The sequence below is a fragment of the Aotus nancymaae genome, unplaced genomic scaffold (assembly GCF_030222135.1).
Source record: "Aotus nancymaae isolate 86718 unplaced genomic scaffold, 86718_ANA_hifiasm-v0.15.2.pri h1tg000017l, whole genome shotgun sequence".
Taxonomy (NCBI): domain Eukaryota; kingdom Metazoa; phylum Chordata; class Mammalia; order Primates; family Aotidae; genus Aotus; species Aotus nancymaae.
In genome coordinates this window covers 14,826,148-14,845,773 of record NW_026988429.1, presented here as the reverse complement: position 1 = coordinate 14,845,773, position 19,626 = coordinate 14,826,148, and the positions used below count along the sequence as shown (strand labels likewise).

General features: G+C 35.1%; 1 pseudogene; it reads left to right on the top strand.

Moving 5' to 3' along the window:
- The window catches only part of LOC110568659 (dynein axonemal heavy chain 6-like), a 322,799-nt pseudogene that overhangs the window by 40,217 nt on the left and 262,956 nt on the right, over window positions 1-19,626 (top strand).

The window sequence follows — 19,626 nt, the reverse complement described above, 5'->3', positions numbered from 1 at the left end:
TATCATTAGCGATCCATGTGCATGTGTTTTTAGGGAAGTAAGCCTGGCAGTTAAGGATGCTGAGACACAGGCAGAGCCTTTACTTAAGTCATTTTTTTCATTACATGTCTAATGTTTTATTAAAACAGAAGCATAGTGTTTCACTATTTTAGGACCTTTGGAAAATAAATATAATGGCATCTATCCATAGCCCCTGAAGACTTTGAAAATATTATTCCACACATTAAAATTTTTATCTTAGATGTCCCAATTTTTAAACTCAGAATCATACTTAGAGAGGTGATTGATGTGAGGAGGGAAAGAATAGCATTATTCCTTGGCTTGTTTCTCTCCTTCATCTCTGGGTAACCTAATTTCCTGTTTGGAGAGTAGAAATGCAGCCCTCAACATACTGCAAATACCTTTTGTGCTTGACACCAAAGTGCTACTGTAATTCTCACACTTAAAATTTAACCATTTGTCAGTCATAAATATCCATTATATATACATTACTACATAACTTAAAATTAGCAGTGTTTTAATCTCTTTATTTCATCAAGATAATGGTTGTAACTGTCATGGTATGATTTTAAAAGCAAACAACATTTTCCATCTACTACTGTCTCTGTTTATGGTGGAATTCTTAGCTACATTATTTTAAATCATCAGTTCAAAAGTTATAATCTCCCACCATGTTAGTTTGGCCTCTTTCATAATTTTAACTTTGCAAATTGACTCTATGTATACAAATTGACATATGACATATGTTCCAACTCCAAAATTTCACCCTAGTTCTTTGTTTCTTTTGCATTAATACTTATACTAAGGAGGGTATTCTACAATCTTATTTCATTCACTACCAGATTTTCTGGTACCAAAATGGTTTTCTGACTCAACAAATTTCTCTCCCTTAGACAATTATTCTTTTAATTATGGCTATAACATTTGTAATTAAAAGTTATATTTTCAATTCAGAGAGCCAAGGATAATGGCAACTGTCTAAATATGAATCACCCACATATCTTCCAAAACTAATAAGAACTTACAAGAAAAACAAATAAAACTAAACAAAATTTATGCCTTTAGCAAGTAACTAAAAGAAAGAGAATACCCAAATGTCAAATTACGTTTAAGTAGAAAAATAAACACAAATACCAATGAACCTTCTTTCTCATGCTCCTGCCACAGCCATTGCAGACAGGGAAGCCAGTCCTTGGGAAATCTACAAAAGAGAGAAGCAAGTAGCTATCAGCAGGCCTGAGGTTAATCTAAAGTCACAGAGAAGAAGAAGCCCACCCTATATCCAAAAATTATTTTTTAAAAGTCCTGGTGTATCAGAGGACTGACTACTGGAAAGGGACTTAAAAATTCAAGCTATTCAAGATGGCATTAGTTCTGGGGGAGGAAATAATGTTAAAAATAAGAATTTAAAAATTTCTAAAGAATATGAGGCATTATGTGAACATTGGATGATACAGAGGAAATGAAGCAACTACTGAAAATGTAAGTTCTGCAAGACAAAAAAGAACCTACTTGGGAGGCTGAGGTGGGAAGATCACTTGAGCCCCAGAGGCAAAGGCTGTAGTGAGCCATGATCATGCCAGTGCCTGGGCAGCAGAGGAAGACTCTGTCCCCCCCAAAAAAAAAAAAAAATCAAATAAGTGAGAATATATCCAACTTTTTCCCTGTCACCGTAAAATAAAATAAAACAGATTTCATTTTGCTCCACTGATAGAACAGAATTCTCTTAAACTAAAATCTTATAAATCACCCCAATCCATGAGCTAAAAAAATTAAAATAGATTAACTACATGCAAGTCTACTAATAACCATGAAGCAAAAGCAACACTACACACAAGTAAATATTCTCAAATAAGCACTCAAATATACAAAAAGCCAAACTGAATTAAAAATTAAAGATTCAAAATACAAGTGGAAGGGAAAAAAGACAAAATCAGAAATGAAGGCTAAATTACATAGTGCTCAAGGGAGAATAAGTTAAAAAGTTTAACATGACTATAGAAGAATGATGGGAAAAAATAATGAGTATAGAAGAAAGATAAGAAAACAGCCAAGAGAATGAATGAAAATAAGATAGAGAAATCAGTAAAAGGGATCAGAGAAAAAAATTATTATAATGGAAGAGAGGCAAAGAAGAAACAACATACATATAATTGGAGTGTCTGTAAGAGAAAAGCAAAAGAAGAGGATAGAGCAAACATTTATAACTATAGTTCAGGAAAAGAAAATTTGAATCTACACATTGAAAGGGCCTACAGAGTTCCTTGGAAAATAACCCACAACAATCAACTCTGAGATATAGCCTTTTAAAATTATTAGATTTAAAATCTAAAAAAAATTTCTACAGGTCTTACAGAGGTAAGAGAATTAGACTAGCATCAGACTTCTCAAAAACAACATACAAAGTGAGCCAATAATGGAGGAGCATTTTTAAAAGAAACTCATGGGAAAAAATGTGAATCAAGACTTTTATCTAGCCAAGCAGGTCCTTTAAGTATCAAGGCTATACGAAAATAGTTTTCAACATGTAAGAACCCAGGGAATTTTGTACTCATTAGGAATCTACTACAGGATAAGTTTCATCTAGCTAAGAATTAACTTTGGGGGGGAAAAAGCTGGTGGAGAATATTTAACATATTTAATTGTAGATCTATCTAAGCCTAAAACAAAGATATAGACAAGAATAGGAGACTAGTATATGAATGTATGTTCTAATGAAGTAGAAATAATACAACTTTAAAAATAGAGAAGGAAGAGAATAAGAGAAAAGTAGAATAGGGTTATTGATTGATATACAGTTAATAGGATAAAATTAAAGAATATCAGTAAAAACCAACAAATAAAAATATAAAAGGTTAATAAGGAAACAAGTGACTAATGGTATTTTTAAAAAATATATTATCACTCAGAGAAAGAAAGAAAGAAGCTCACATGTAACCATAAGACACATAGAAAATAATGTGACCAAGTTGGGACCAAATATATCAGTAATGTAATGAATATAAATGAGTTCAATTCATCTATTAAAAGAAAAAGATTTTCAATTTGGCTCACAAGGCAAGAAAAAACAATATGCTGGATACAAGAGAGAAATCCAAAACAAAATGATTTAGAAAGACAAAAAATGAAGAAATCCTCAATGTTGTAGGGGCAAATTTAAACAATAAGAAAGTGGAGCTTGGGATCCTATGAGTCAAGGATCCTTAATGCCAGATGCTATGATTTTCTAGGAGACCTCACAGGACTTAGTATATAACTGTACTCATGGCTATGATGTATTACATTGTAAGGATATAAAGCAAATTAACAAAGGGAAAAGGCACATGGGGTAAAGTTCAGAGGAAACCAGACACCGCTTCCAAGAGTCCTCTCCAGTAGAGTCACGCAGGAGGCACTTAATTCCTCCAGCAGTGGATTTTGACAACACAAGTGAAATATCACCTAGCAGGGAAGCTCATTAGAGTCTCAATGATGAGGGTTTTATTTGAAGACTGGCTTGTTTTTGGTAGAATGATATATTTTCCTTTGGGTATTGAATATGGCTTGGCTGTGTACCACCCAAATCTCATCTTGAATTGTAGCTCTCATAATCCCCATGTGTGGTGGGAGGGACCTGGTGGGAGGTAATTGAATCATAGGGGCAGATTTTCCTGGGTCATTCTCGTGATAGTGAATAAGTCTCATGAGATCTGATGGTTTTATATAGGGCAGTTTCCCTGCACATATTCTCTTGCCTGCCACCATGTAAGACTGCCTTTGGTCCTCCTTTGCCTTCTGCCATGATTGGGAGGTCTCCCCAACCATATGGAATTGTGAGTACATCAAACCTCTTTTTTTTTTTTTTTTGTTTCATAAAGTACTCAGTCTTGGGTATGTCTTTATTAACAGTGTGAGAACAGACTAATACAGGTACATACCCAATAATGGGATTGCTAGGTCAAATCATAGCTCTGTTTTAAGTTCTTTGAAACTGTTTTTCATAGTGGATGAATTAATTTACATTTTCACAACTGTGTATAAGCATTACCGTTTCTACATAGCCTCCCCAGGTATGGAGAAATAACTGTTATTTATTGGCTTTCATAGTAGCCATTCTGACTTATATGAGATGGTATCTCATTGTGGTTTTGATTTGCATTTCTCTGATGATTAGTTATAATGAGCATTTTTTTCATGTTTGCTGATTGCTTGTATGTCTTCTTTTGAGAAGTGTCTATTCATGTCCTTTGCCCGTTTTTTGATGAGGTTTTTTTTTGCTTGTTAGGTTTTTAATAGATTCTGGATATTAGACCTTTGTCAAATGCATAGTTTGTGAATATTTTCTCCCATTCTGTAGGTTGTCTGTTTACTCTATTGATAATTTCTTTTACTGTGCAGGTGCTGTTTAGTTTAATTTGGTGGCACTTGTCAATTTTTATTTTTGTTACAATTGTCTTTGCAAACAACCAAAAATTCTATATCAAGCCTATGTTGAATAGGATATTTCCTAGGTTTTCTTGTAGGAATTTTATAGATTGTGATTGTACATTTAAATCTCTAATCCATCTTGAGTTAATTTTTCTATATGGTGAAAGGTAGAGGTACAGTTTCATTCTTCTGCATATGGCTAGTGAGTTATTTGAGCACCATTTATTGACTAGGGAATCATTTCCCCATTGCTTGCTTCTGTCAGCTTTGTCAAAGATTAGATGGTTGTGGGTATGCAGCTTTATTTCTGGGTTCTCTATTCTGTTCTATTGGTCTCTGTGTCTGTTTTTGTACCAATACCTTGTTGTTTTGTTTACTGTAGCCTTGTAGCATAGTTTGAAGCCAGTTAACATGCTACCCTAGCTTTGTTGTTTTTGCTTAGAAATGCTTTGGCTAGTGGGCTCTTTTTTGGTTCCATATGAATTTTAGAATAGTTTTTTCTAATTCTGTGAGAAAAGATGTAAGTAGTTTGATAGGAATTGCATTGAATCTGTAAATTGCTTTGGCATTATGGTCATTTTAGCAATATTAATTCTTCCAGTCCACGAGCATGGAATGTTTTTCCATCTCTGATTTATTTCAGCAGTATTTTGTAGTTCTTCCAGTAGAGATCTTTTACCTCCTTGGTTTGGCTGTATTCCTAGGAATTTCATTTTGAATGTATGTGGCTACCATAAATGGGATTAAGTTACTGATTTGAATCTCAACTTGACCATTTAAGGTGTATAGAAATGATACTGACTTTTGCATATTTATTTTGTATTCTGAAACTTTACTGAAGTCGTTTATCAGTTCTAGGGTCCTTTTGGAAGAGTCTTTAGGGGGGTTTAGGTATAGAATTATATCATCAGCAAAAAGAGATCATTTGCTTTCTTCTATTCCTATTTGTATGCCTTTTATATCTTTCTCTTGCTTGATTGCTCTGACTAGAACTTCCAGCACTATGATAAATAGGAGCTGTAAGGATGAGTATTCTTGTCTTGTTCTAGGTCTCAAGGGGAATGGTTTCAACTTTTGCCCATGCAGTATGATGTTGGCTGTGTGTTTGTCATAGATGGTTCTTATTTTGAAGTATGTTCCTTTGATGCTTAGTCTGCTTGGGGATTTTATTATGAAGCGATGTTGGATTTTATCAGAAGCTGTTTCTGTATCTATTGAGATGATTGTATGATTTTTGCTTTTAATTCTGTTCATGTGATGAATCAAATTTATTGATTTGCATACGTTAAACCACCCTTGAATCCCAGGAATAAAGCCTATTTGTTTGTGATGTATTAACTTTTTGATGTACTTCTAGATTCTGTTCACTAGTATTTTGTTAAGGATTTTTTGTATCTATGTTCATCAGGAATATTGACCTGAAGTTTTCTTTATTCATTATGTCTCTGCCAGATATTGGTGTCAGGGTGATACTGGCTTAGTATTTAACAGAAGGAGTTAGGAAGGAAACCTTCCTCTTTGATATTTTGGAACAGTTTTAGATAGGGCTGGTACCAGTTCTTCTCTGTATATCTGGAAAAATTTGACTGTGAATCCATCTTGTCCAGGACTTTTGTTTTGTTTTGTTTTTTATTATTGATTCAATTTCAGAACTTGTTACTGATCTGTTCAGGGTTTTACTTTCATTCTGGTTCAGTCTTGGCAAGTTGTATATTTCCAGGAATTTATCCATTTCCTCTAGATTTTCTAATTTGTGTACATGTAATTATTCACAACAGTCTCTGGGAATCTTTTTTATTTCTCTAGAATCTGTTGTAATTTCATCTTTGTCAATTCTTGTCGTGTTTATCTGGATCTTTTTATTTGTTAATCTAGCTAGTGAGTGTATCAGTCTGGTTTATTCTTTTAGCAAACAAACTTTTGGTGTTATTGATCTTTTATGTGGATTTTTTGTACCTCAGTTTCATCCAGTTCTTCTCTAATTTTAGTTATTTCTTTTTGTCTGCTAGCCTTGGGGTTGGTTGTTTTTTTCCCAGTTCTTCTAGGTGCAAAGTTAGATTCTTAATTTGAGAACTTTCTAACTTCTTGAAGAATGCATTTAGCATGATAAATTTTCCATGTATTTGTGTAGTTTTGAGAGATCTTTTTGATATTGATTTTTATTTTTATTGCACTGTGGTTCAAGAGTATACTTGGTATGATTTTTAATTTTTTTAATTTATTGAGACTTCTTATGACTGAACATCTGGTCAATCTTAGAATATGTTCTTTGTACAGATGAGAAGAACATATATTCTGTGATTGTCTGGTAGAGTATTCTGTAGATGTTTATTAGGTTCAGTTGTTTGAGTGTTGAGTTTAAGTCTACAATTTATTTGTTAGTTTTCTGTCTCAATGATCTGTCATTGTTAGTGGGCATGTTCAAGTCTCCCACTATTGTCGTGTGGCTGTCCATGTCCTTTTGTAGGTCTAGAAGTAACTTTTTAATTAACCTGGGTGCTCCAGTGTTGGCTATGTATATATTTAGAATAGCCTTCTTGTTGAATCATACCCTTTATCATTATGTAATGCCCTTTTTTTTTCCCTTCTTAATTGGTGTTGGTTTATACTCTATTTTATCTGCTATTAGAATAGTGACCTCCTGCTTTTTTTGGTTTTCCATTTGAGATGGGTCTCTTGAAGACAGCAAATGGTTGAGTCTCGTCTTTTTATCCAGCTGTCCTCTCTATGTCTTTTACATGGAGCATTTAGACCATTTACATTCAGGGCTAGTTAAAATTGAGAGTTTTTTAGGGAAACATATTTATTGGAATTGTTCACATTAGAAGTAGAACACCTACCAATATCTACAGAAGATATAGAGAAAGTTACCAAAGAAACACTCTACAAAAAGCACCAGGCCCAAATGGGGGAAATTTATTAAATCTCTGAAGATCAGCCGATAGTCACAATGCTACCTCAGTTATTCTAGAATATTGAAAATGCCTGATGAAAAATACTTCTTTCATAATAGCAACAAAGAAGGTAATATATTTAGGAATAAATTTAATAAGAAATGCTAAAAATCCTTATGAAGAACAATTTTATGTTTTTTAAAAGTCTGGAAGACACAACAATAGACTTGGAAAAAATTTCTTAAATGGGATGACTCAACATGATGCAGGTGTTTTTTCTCTCTAGGTTAATTTATAATTTTAACATATGCCAATAAAAATACTGATAAGTTTATAATAAAGCTTATATGCATAAATAGACATGTAAGAATAACTACAAAAATGTTGAAAAAAGAAAAGCTATGAGGGGTACTATACTACCCAAATATTTAATATATGCACTCAATAATTAAAAGAATATAGTACTGCCACACAGAGAGCTGTCAGACCAGTAGAACAGAATAGACACCAAAGTACATATAGAAATGTATAAAATATATAGTATCTCAAATCAATGAGACAAATATGAATTTTTTTCATAAATGGAGCTGGTACAACTGAATAGCTATTTGGATAAAGACAAAATTAGATCTATAGTTCACATTGTACACACATGTTTAAGTAAAGATGGACAAATTATTTTATAATTTGTTCATTAAAAAAGTTATCTATGACTCAAAAGTCTAGGTGCAAGAATAGAATGAATTGATAAATTTGATTATCATATTTCTAATACTAGAGAGAAGGGAAACAAAAACTAGGTAGAAAAATGATCAAAACACATTCTTCACAGAACTAGAAAAAAACTACTTTAAAATTCACATGGAACCAAAAAGAGCCCTTATAACAAAGACAATCATAAGCAAAAAGAACAAAGCTGGAAGCATCATGCTGCTCAACTTCAAACTATACTATAAGGCTACAGTAACCAAAACAGTATGATACTGGTACAAAAACAGACACATAGACCAATGACACAGAATAGAGGTTTCAGAAATAAGACTGCACAATCATCTAATCTTTGACAAACCCGACAAAAACAGACAGTGGGGAAAGGATTCCCTATTTAGTAAATGGTGCTGGGAGAACTGGCTAGCCATTTGCAGAAAATTGAAACTGGACCCCTTCCTTACACTTTATACAAAAATTAACTCAAGATGGATTAAAGACTTAAATGTAAAACCCAAAACTATAAAAACCCTAGAAGAAAATCTACGCAATATCATTCAGGACATAGGTGTGGGCAAAGATTTCATGACAAAACATCAAAAGCAGTTGCAACAAAAGCAAAAATTGACAAATGGGATTAAATTAAACTAAAGAGCTTCTGCACAACAAAAGAAACTATCATCAAAACAGACAACCTACACAATAGGAGGCATTTTTGCAATCTGGACAAAGGACATGAGGAGACACTTCACAAAAGAAGACATTTATGCAGCCAACAAACACATTTAAAAAAAACTCAACATCACTATCGTTAGAGAAATGCAAATCAAAACCACAGTGAGATACCACCCACACCAGTCAGAATGGCAATTATTAAAACGTCAAGAAGCAACAGATGATGGTGAGGCTGTGGAGAAATAGGAACACTTTTACACTGCTGGTGAAATTAGTTCAACCATTGTGGAAAACATTGTGGTGATTCCTCAAAGACCTAGAACCAGAAATACCATTTGACCCAGAAATCTCATTGCTGGGCATATACCCCAAGGAATATTTATTCTATTATAAAGATATATTGACATGCATGTTCATTGCAGCACTATTCACAATAGAAAAGACATGGAATCAACCCAAATGCCCATCAGTGATAGACTGGATAACAAAAATGTGATATATATACACTGTGGAATACTACACAGCCATAAAAAAAGAACAAGATCATGTCCTTTGCAGGGACATGATGGAGCTAGAAGCCGTTATCCTCATTGAACTAACACAGAAACAGAAAACACCACATATTCTCACTTATAAGTGGAAGCTGAACAATGAGAACACATGGGCACAGGGAAGGGAACAACACACACTGGGACCTGTCAGGGTGTGTCAGGAGGGAGAACAACAGGATAACTAACTAATGTATGTGGGGTTTAATACCTAGGCGATAGGTTGATAGGTGCAGCAAACCACCATGGCATACATTTACCTATATAACAAACCTGCACATCCTGCACATGTATCCTGGAACTTAAATTAAATTTTAAAAAAGAAAAATGGTCAAAACATGTGATAAAAAATTCACTAAATATAGCATCTAAACATATGAAATGACAGTCTACTTATAAATGTGAATTAAAATAAAATTGAGTATAATTTCTCAACTATCAGATTAGCAAAATAAAAAAGTATACCGGTACTTTCTGGTGATTAGCCTATGGGAAAACAGACACTCTCACATTATGCTTGTAGGAATGCAAAAAATAAAAATTTTGCAAAACAAAACTATACATGCATTTACCTTTTGACCCAACAATACCACCTTTAAAATGTACCCTAAAAATAACATTTTCAGTCAGGCGCGGTGGCTCATGCCTATAATCCCAGAACTTTGGGAGGCTGAGATGGGTGGATCACAAGGTCAGGAGTTCAAAACCACCTTGGCCAAGAAGGTAAAACCCCATCTCTACTAAAAATACCAAAAAAAAAAAAAAAAATAGCCAGGCATGGTGGTGGGTGCCTGTAATCCCAGCTACTTGGGAGGCTGAGGCAGAGAATAGCTTAAACCTGGGAGGCACAGGTTGCAGTGAGCTGCGATTGTGCCACTGCACTCCAGCCTGAGCAACAGAGTGAGACTCCATCTAAAAAAAATAATAATAATACTTTTTCAACAATACGTAAGTACATATGCACTAGGTTACTTATTGCAGCATTGTTTATGACTGCAAAAAAAAATAATGGAAACTGCCAAAATAGCCATGAATAGAAAAATTATTGAATAATCTATGGCACATCCACACAAAGGAGTACTATGTGGCTGAATAAATGGATGAGGAAGTTGGCTATAATTAATATGGAGTGATTTCCAGAATATATTGTTAGATTGAAAAGGCAAAGTACAGAAGAAAATCTATAGTATACTACTGTTCATGTCAAAAGTAGGAAGGAAAGGGAGATAAACCAGACACTAAAGAAATTAGTTACCTAGAGGAGATAATGTAGAAAGGGTGAGGATGGTGGGTAAAAACTGAAAAAAAATGGGGAAGTGACTATTTTCTGAGTATACCTCTTAATGTAGTTCTAACAAAAATCAACAAAATGGAGACCAAAAGCCTAAAACAAAATACAAACAAAAATAAACCTGCATGTATTGCAAGTGAAATAAATAATCACACTAAAGGGAAGGGGGAAAATAACTAAGCCAAGTAACTTTTGAGCACAGTATTTTGGCCACATACCCTAAGGACGAAAACCACCATAACTGCAGCAAATACTGAACTCTGGTTAGTAAGTTGTTTTTTACAGTGGTATTAGTGTGTTAGCAATGCTGAAACTACTTTCTGTGTATTTTATTTAGAGTTGAGCAAAATAAGTAAACATATTGTGAATGATGAGATGAGGTTACTCATCCTCAGAAAGGAAGTTACAAATATGGAAGAGGAAGGCTAGAATGAACCCTATGTTGTTCCATTGGAACGGAGTTGTGAACTCATGGATTTTTAATTGATCTGTGGAAAGATAAAGAAATGTGTAGGGTTTCATGATTGTATGTGGGGTGTATGTGTGTTTCCTAGACCTGTCTGCTGAAATAGCCTAGAAGCAATGACATACCAATACCAATGAGCACATCTAGTATCCACATGTCGGTTTCTATATATCATTCCCAATCGAAAGGAGCTCTCTCTGTTCTCTTTGCAGAACTCTCTTCTTCAAAGAGTGGTGCAGGATAGTACAATATGAGCCTAGAAAATATTATTGAGCTAAAAAATAAGAACATGCCCAAAGAACAATGGAGACATGTAGAAAAGACAAAAAGCCAGCTCAAAGGGTCTCCCTGGGACAATTTGATAGGTACCAAATCCCTTGAATAAATGAGAATATATGAGTCCATACTGTGAAATAATGAATGAACAAATTAAATAAATGAGTGAGAAGAGAAAGTTTTTCTTTTGGTAGAATGCAAACAAATACATGTAGAAAGCAAAGACAAATAGAAAAATCAATACAGAAGCCATCAGCAATCAGCAAGAATCTCTATTGTGTACTAAAATGCATATACAAAAGTATGATGAGAAATGGGATATTTACATAGCTTCAAATTTTCTATCCATAAGCTATTTATTGGTTTCAAAGGGAAAAATAGTGAGTTTACAGAGATAAGCCTGGCAAACACTGCCTTAGCCAATGTGTTAATATTACCAGTAATGAGACAAATCAACAAGTGCCCTGTGAGAGGCTGCAGAGAACACACATCACTTATGTAGTATTACTGTCAAAATTTAAATCTGAATCTAATCATAAGGAAATACAAAACACACACATGCACATATGCACACAACTGTGCACACATTTTGAAAGATACCTTTAAAAAATGTGAAGGTCATACAAGGCAAAGAAAGATTGAGGTATTGTCCCAGATTGAAGAAAACCAAAAAGATATGAAAAGAGGCAATACATGATCCTAGGTAGGAAAGTAGACAAGAACAAAAAACATTTTGTCCTTCTACTATGAAATTTATTACTGAAACAAATGGTAGAATTTGTATGAAGTCTATATTTAGATAACAATATTAATATCCATGTTAGTTTCCTGATTTGGACCATTATACTATGGTTATGTAAGAAAATGTCCTTGTGTTTGGCAAATAAACCCTGAAATATGTAGGGGTAAATATGCCACATGTCTGCAACTTTCTCCCAAATTTCAAAGTATAATAATATGTATATATAGAGAATTATAAAGTAAATATGATAAATTATTGAAATTTAGGGAATTTTAGTGACAGATATATGAAATTCTTTGTACTATTCCAGTATCTCTCTTGTGAATCATACATTATTTCAAAATAAAAATATTTTGAAATAATATTTTGAACATTGGTGAGGCTTTCCATTTACAAGACTTACATCGTCTCCAGCACTGGCATGATCACATATCAGAGACACTATTTAGTCAGTTCAAAGGACCCATAGCTTGATACAATTTTTTTCCATTTTTATTATAAAGAAAGAAACAGCAGAAACATTCTGGAAGATTACATAAAAGCCTATCAAAATAAAATAAATGAACAAATAACTAAATATAGATATATGGGGTGTGTGCTATTCTGTGTAATTAGACTTTCTACTACCATAAGGCATGACTCTGGGATTTGTGTAATTACATTGATCACCTCTGGTTCTCCTGGGACAAATTGCAGGCATTTACAAGTCTTGGTAGAAAGCACAAGGAAAAGGTAAGGAGCACAGTCAAGTCGATGTGGGCCAACCGCAAGCAAATCCTAACTGCCTTTCATAGACTTTGACCATATAATGTATCTTGACATAGTTATTAAACAGACTGAAATCATTGTCTTGGTTTAAAAAAACTTTGTGGGGAAATACGGGTTAGAACCAAGTTTAAGAGAGATGAAGAAAAGGTTTTTACTATGGCAAAGTATGAAGGACATTTTGGAATAAGAGACTGGCCAGTGCAGAGGATTTGAAGGAAGATTCAGCAAGTGATTTTGTGGGCATGCTAAACAGTTTTGTCCTTGCTCAAAAACACTTTAAGACATAAGATATACAGTTTGGGAAATAAACAGGTACTGTCTCTTTGCCGTATGTTTACTAGCAATATGTAAGTTCACCATGAAGCATAAACAAATTACAAGTGTGTTTCCTTTCAGTCATAAGAAATAATTCTTCAAAAGGGGCAGGTTTAAAGATTAATTTTTTTAAATTTCATAGCAATTTCTTCTTGAATGCATAAATTGCTACTGATATCAAGGATGATACCTTCCTTCCTTCATTCATGTTTCCCAAATCAAAACATACTATTGGGCACAAAGTATGTATGCTTGTGTCGGTTTTTCTGTTTAATTATATTGAATTAAATTCTGCTTAACTAAAATATGGTCATATTTGTCTACTTATTTATAACATTTAGGAAACCATTCAGGCAGCATTTGAATCTGCCCGCATCTATGCAGCAACATTTGAAAAGTTCCAGATATTCTTCAAGGAAAATCAAAGTCTTGATTTACAAGCTCTTAAACTTCAGGAACCTGGTAACTTGTCCAATTATACTTACTAATTCTTTTTATAGGAATACTGAGATTTGTTGTCTTTTAGGTTTCTATTTGGTGGTCTTTGGGGACAGAAATAGTAGCCCAAAATAGTTGGCCTGACAAAAGACAAGAGTTAATTAATTTCTAGGTTATTTTCTATAGAATTACTTTTTTCCTTTATCCTTATTCAGTATTAGCATTTTATTTCAGGATATTATGGAAAGCCATTCCTTTCTAATAGCTTATCATTTAGTTTAAAGTTGTATCAGTGCTAAGAGTATATGGCCTGCATATGGGAAGGAGTTGAAAAGAATGGATACCTTTACCAATTCCATTAAATAAAGTTTACATAAGTTTTTCTATCTCAGGAACTTATTCTTTTCTCTTCTGGGTCTACATTAAGATCTGGTGGGTATGAATCAACAACTCATGAAATTAGACCTAAGGGAAAACGATTTTATTTCACTAATATTATCTTTAACAAAAAAAAGATAATCTACAATACCCAAGTGAAATTTCAGGCAAGCAAGTTCTCAGAAAATTATAAAAATAAGTATATTTGTTTGCTATTTTAAAACATGAAGCATGTCTTTCATATTCTCTTTTATTTCATGGGCTTGCTTTATTTTCTTACATATAAAAATAATTATGTTGACACTTTCCTCTACGAAGCAGCACTAATTTTCTCTTTATATTGTTATGTTTTTCTTTCAACTCCTTATTCTTTATTACACTGAAGTATGTTACAGTAAATTACACATTCCATTCTTGTTAAATAATTCAATATGCATCTCTAAAACATGTTTCTACAGAATGAAAATAGCATCACCTCCCCCAATAGCAATTCCTTAATATATACACTTATTCCATGCTCAAAATTCCCTAAGTAAAGTAGCTTCCAGCTGATTTGGCCAGGGATCAAGTCCAAGATCAGGCATTGTATTTGGTTGTTATGTCCCTTGAATTTCAAAAATCTGAAACTGAGTCTTTTTTTTTCTTTTTTCTTTTTTTCTTTTTATTATACTTTAAGTTCTGAGGTACACATATAGATCATGCAGGTTTGTTACATAGGTATACACATGCCATGGTGGTTTGCTGCATCCAACACCCCGTCATCTACATTAGATATTTCTTCTAATGTTATCCCTCCCCAATCCCCCCACCCCCTGCTATCCCTCCCCTAGGCCCCCACCCCTGAAAGGCCCACCTGTGTGATGTTCCCCTCCCTTTGTCCATGTGTTCTCATTGTTCAACATGCACTATGAGTGAGAACATGCGCTGTTTGGTTTTTCTGTTCTGTGTCAATTTGCTGAGAATGATGGTTTCCAGCTTCAGCCGTGTCCCTGCAAAGGACAGGAACTCATTCTTTTTTATGGCTGCATAGTATTCTATGGTGTATATGTGCCACATTTTCCTTATCCAGTCTATCTTTGATGGGCATTTGGGTTGGTTCCAAGAATTCACTATTGTAAACAGGGCCACAATAAATATTCCTGTTCATGGGTCTTTACAATTGAATGTTTTGTAATCCTGTGGGTATATATCCAGTAATGGGATTGCTGAGTCAAATGGTATTTCTAGTTCTAGATCCTTGAGGAATCACCACACTGTCTTCCACAATGATTATACTAATTTACACTCCCATGAACACTGTAAAAGTATTCCTACTTCTCCACATCCTCTCCAGCATCTGTTGTCTCCTGATTTTTTTAATGATCACCATTCTAACTGGCATGAGATGGTATCTCAATGAGGTTTTGATTTGCATTTCTCTAATGACCAGTGGTGATAAGCATTCTTTCATATGTTTGTTGGCTGAATAAATGTCTTCTTTTGAAAAGTGTCTGTTCATATCCTTTGTCTACTTTTTGATAGGGTTGTTTTTTTCTTGTAAATTTGTTTAAGTTCTTCATAGATTCTGGTTATTAGCCCTTTGTCAGATAGGTAGCTTGCAAAATTTTTTTCCCATTCTTTTGGTTGCTGGTTCACTCTAATGATTGTTTCTTCTGCTATGCAGAAGCTCTTAAGTTTAATTAGATCCCATTTGTCTATTTTGGCTTTTGTTTCCACTGCTTTTGATGTTTTAGTCATGAAGTACTTGCCTATGCCTGTGTCCTGAATGGTTTTGCCTAGGTTTTGTTCTAGGGTTTTTATGCTGTTGCGTCTTATGTTTAAATCTTTAATTCATATGGAATTAATTTTTGTGTAAGGTGTAAGGAAGGGATCCAGTTTCAGCTTCCTGCATATGGCTAGCCAGTTTTCCCAACACCATTTATTAAGTAGGGAATCCTTTCCCCATTGTTTGTTTTTGTCAAGTTTGTCAAAGATCAGATGGTTGTAGATATGTGGCATTGCTTCCAAGTCCTCTGTTCTGTTCCACTGGTCTATATCTCCATTTTGGTACCAGTACCATGCTATTTTGATTACTGTAGTCTTGTACTGTAGTTTGAAGTCAGGTAGCATGATGCTGCCAGCTTTGGTTTTTTTTTTTTTTTTCTTCTAATACACTAGATTTTTTTTTTTAATTGCATTTTAGGTTTTGGGGTACATGTGAAAAACATGCAAGATTGTTGCATAGGTGCATACGTGGCAGTGTGATTTGCTGCCTTCCTCCCCTTCACCTATATCTGGCATTTCTCCCCATGCTATGTCTCCCCAACTTCCCACCCCCGGCTGTCCCCCCCCACTCCCTCCAGCACACCCCAGTGTATAGTGCTCCCCTCCCTGTGTCCATGTGTTCCCATTGTTCAACACCCGTCTATGAGTGAGAACATGCAATGTTTGATTTTGTGTTCTTGTGTCAGTTTGCTGAGAATGATGGTTTCCAGGTTCATCCATGTCCATACAAAGGACATGAACTCATCGTTTTTGATGGCTGCATAATATTCCATGCTGTATATGTGCCACATTTTCCCTGTCCAGTCTATCATTGATGGGCATTTGGTTTGGTTCCAGGTCTTTGCTATTGTAAACTGTGCTGCAATGAACATTCGTGTGCATGTGTCCTTATAGTAGAATGATTTATAATCCTTTGGTTATATACCCAGTAATGGTATTGCTGGGTCAAATGGAATTTCTATTTCTAGGTCCTTGAGGAATCACCACACTGTCTTCGACAATGGTTGAACTAATTTACACTCCCACCAACAGTGTAAAAGTATTCCTATTTCTCCACATCCTCTCCAGCATCTGTGGTCTCCAGATTTTTTAATCATTGCCATTCTAACTGGCGTGAGATGGTATCTCAATGTAGTTTTGATTTGCATTTCTCTAATGACCAGTGATGATGAGCATTTTTTCATAGGCTTACTGGCCTCATGTATGTCTTCCTTTGTAAAGTATCTGTTCATATCCTTTGCCCATTTTTCAATGGGCTTGTTTGTTTTTTTCTTGTAAATCTGTTTTAGTTCGTTGTAAATTCTGGATATCAGCCCTTTGTCAGATGGGTAGGCTGCAAAAATTTTTTCCCATTCTGTTGGTTGCCGATTCACTCTATTGACTGTTTCTTTCACTGTACAGAAGCTGTGGAGTTTGATTAGGTCCCATTTGTCTATTTTGGCTTTTGTTGCCAATGCTTTTGGTGTTTTGGTCATGAAGTCCTTGCCTACACCTATGTCCTGAATGGTTTTGCCTAGGTTTTCTTCTAGGGTTTTTATGGTGTTAGGTCTTATGCTTAAGTCTTTAATCCATCTGGAGTTAATTTTAATGTAAGGTGTCAGGAAGGGGTCCAGTTTCTGCTTTCTGCATATGGCTAGCCAGTTTTCCCAGCACCATTTATTAAACAGGGAATCCTTTCCCCATTGCTTGTTTTTATCAGGTTTGTCAAAGATCGGATGGTTGTAGATATGTTGTGTTGCCTCCGAGGCCTCTGTTCTGTTCCATTGGTCTATATCTCTGTTTTGGTACCAGTACCATGCTGTTTTGATTACTGTAGCCTTGTAGTATAGTTTGATGTCCAGTAGTGTGATGCCTCCCACTTTGTTCTTTTTGCTTAGGATGGACTTGGCTATGCGGGCTCTCTTTTGGTTCCATATGAAGTTTAAGGTGGTTTTTTCCAGTTCTGTGAAGAAGGTCATTGGTAGCTTGATGGGGATAGCGTTGAATCTGTAAGTTACTTTGGGCAGTGTGGCCATTTTCACGATACTGATTCTTCCTAACCATGAACATGGAATGTTTCTCCATCTGTTTGTGTCCTCTCTTATTTCGTTGAGCAGCGGTTTGTAGTTCTCCTTGAAGAGGTCCTTTACGTTCCTTGTTAGTTGCATTCCTAGGTATTTTATTCTCTTTGTAGCAATTGTGAATGGCTGTTCGTTCTTGATTTGGCTCTCTTTAAGTCTGTTATTGGTGTATAGGAATGCTTGTCATTTTTGCACATTGATTTTGTATTCTGAGACTTTGCTGAAGTTGCTTGTCAGTTTCAGGGGATTTTGGGCTGAGATGATGGGGTCTTCTAGATATACAATCATGTCATCTGCAAATAGAGACAATTTGACTTCCTCCTTTCCTAACTGAATACACTTCATTTCTTTTTCTTGCCTGATTGCTGTGGCTAGAACTTCCAGTATTATATTGAATAGGAGTGGTGAGAGAGGGCATCCTTGACTAGTGCCAGATTTCAAAGGGAATGCTTCCAGTTTTTGCCCATTCAGTATGATATTGGCTGTTGGTTTGTCGTAAATAGCTTTTATTATTTTGAGATACTTTCCGTCAATACCTAGTTCATTGAGGATTTTTGGAATAAAGGGCTGCTGAATTTTGTCGAAGGCCTTCTCTGCATCAATTGAGATAATCATGTGGTTTTTGTCTTTGGTTCTGTTTATGTGGTGAATTACATTTATAGACATGTGTATATTGAACCAGCCTTGCATCCCCGGGATGAATCCTACTTGATCATGGTGGATAAGCTTTTTGATGGGCTGTTGTAATCGGCTTCCCAGTATTTTATTGAAGATTTTTGCATCTATGTTCATCATGGATATTGGCCTGTAGTTTTCTTTTCTTGTTGAGTCTCCGCCGGGTTTTGGTATCAGGATGATGTTGGTCTCATAGAATGATGTGGGAAGGATTCCCTCTTTTTGGATTATTTGGAATAGTTTCAGAAGGAATGGTACCAGTTCCTCTTTGCATGTCTGGTAGAATTCGGCTGTGAATCCATCTGGACCTGGGCTTTTTTGGGGTGGTAGGCTCTTAATTGCTGCCTGGACTTCAGACCTTGTTATTGGTCTGTTCAGGGTTTCGACTTCTTCCTGGTTTAGGCTTGGGAGGAGGCAACTGTCCAATAATTTATCCATTTCTTCCAGGTTTTCTAGTTTATCTGCATAGAGTTGTTTGTAATCATCTCTGATGATGGTTTGAATTTCTGTGGAATCTGTGGTGATATCCCCTTTATCATTTTTTATTGCATCTATTTGGTTATTCTCTCTTTTCTTTTTTATTAGTCTGGATAGTGGTCTGTCTATTTTGTTGATCTTTTCAAAAAACCAGCTCCTGGATTTATTGATTTTTTGAAGGGTTTTTCGTGTCTCTATCTCCTTCAATTCTGCTCTGATCTTAGTTATTTCTTGTCTTCTGCTAGGTTTTGAGTTTTTTTGATCTTGCTCCTCTAGCTCTTTCAATTTGATGATAGGGTGTCAATTTTATATCTCTCCTTTCTTCTCATGTATGCACTTATTGCTATATATTTTCCTCTGGAGACTGCTTTAAATGTGTCCCAGAGAATCTGGTATGTGGTGTCTTCGTTCTCGTTGGTTTCGAAGAACATCTTTATTTCTGCCTTCATTTCATTGTTTATCCAGTCAACATTCAGGAGAAAGTTGTTCATTTTCCATGAAGCTGTGCGGTTCTGGGTTGGTTTCTGAATTCTGAGTTCTAACTTGATTGCACTGTGGTCTGAGAGACTGTTTGCTATGGTTTCCGTTCTTTTGCATTTGCTGAGGAGTGATTTACTTCCAATTATGTGGTCAATTTTAGAGTAGGTGTGATGTGGTGCTGAGAAGAACGTATATTCTGTGGATTTGGGGTGGACAGTTCTGTAAATGTCTATTAGGCTTGCTTGTTCCAGGTCTGAGTTCAAG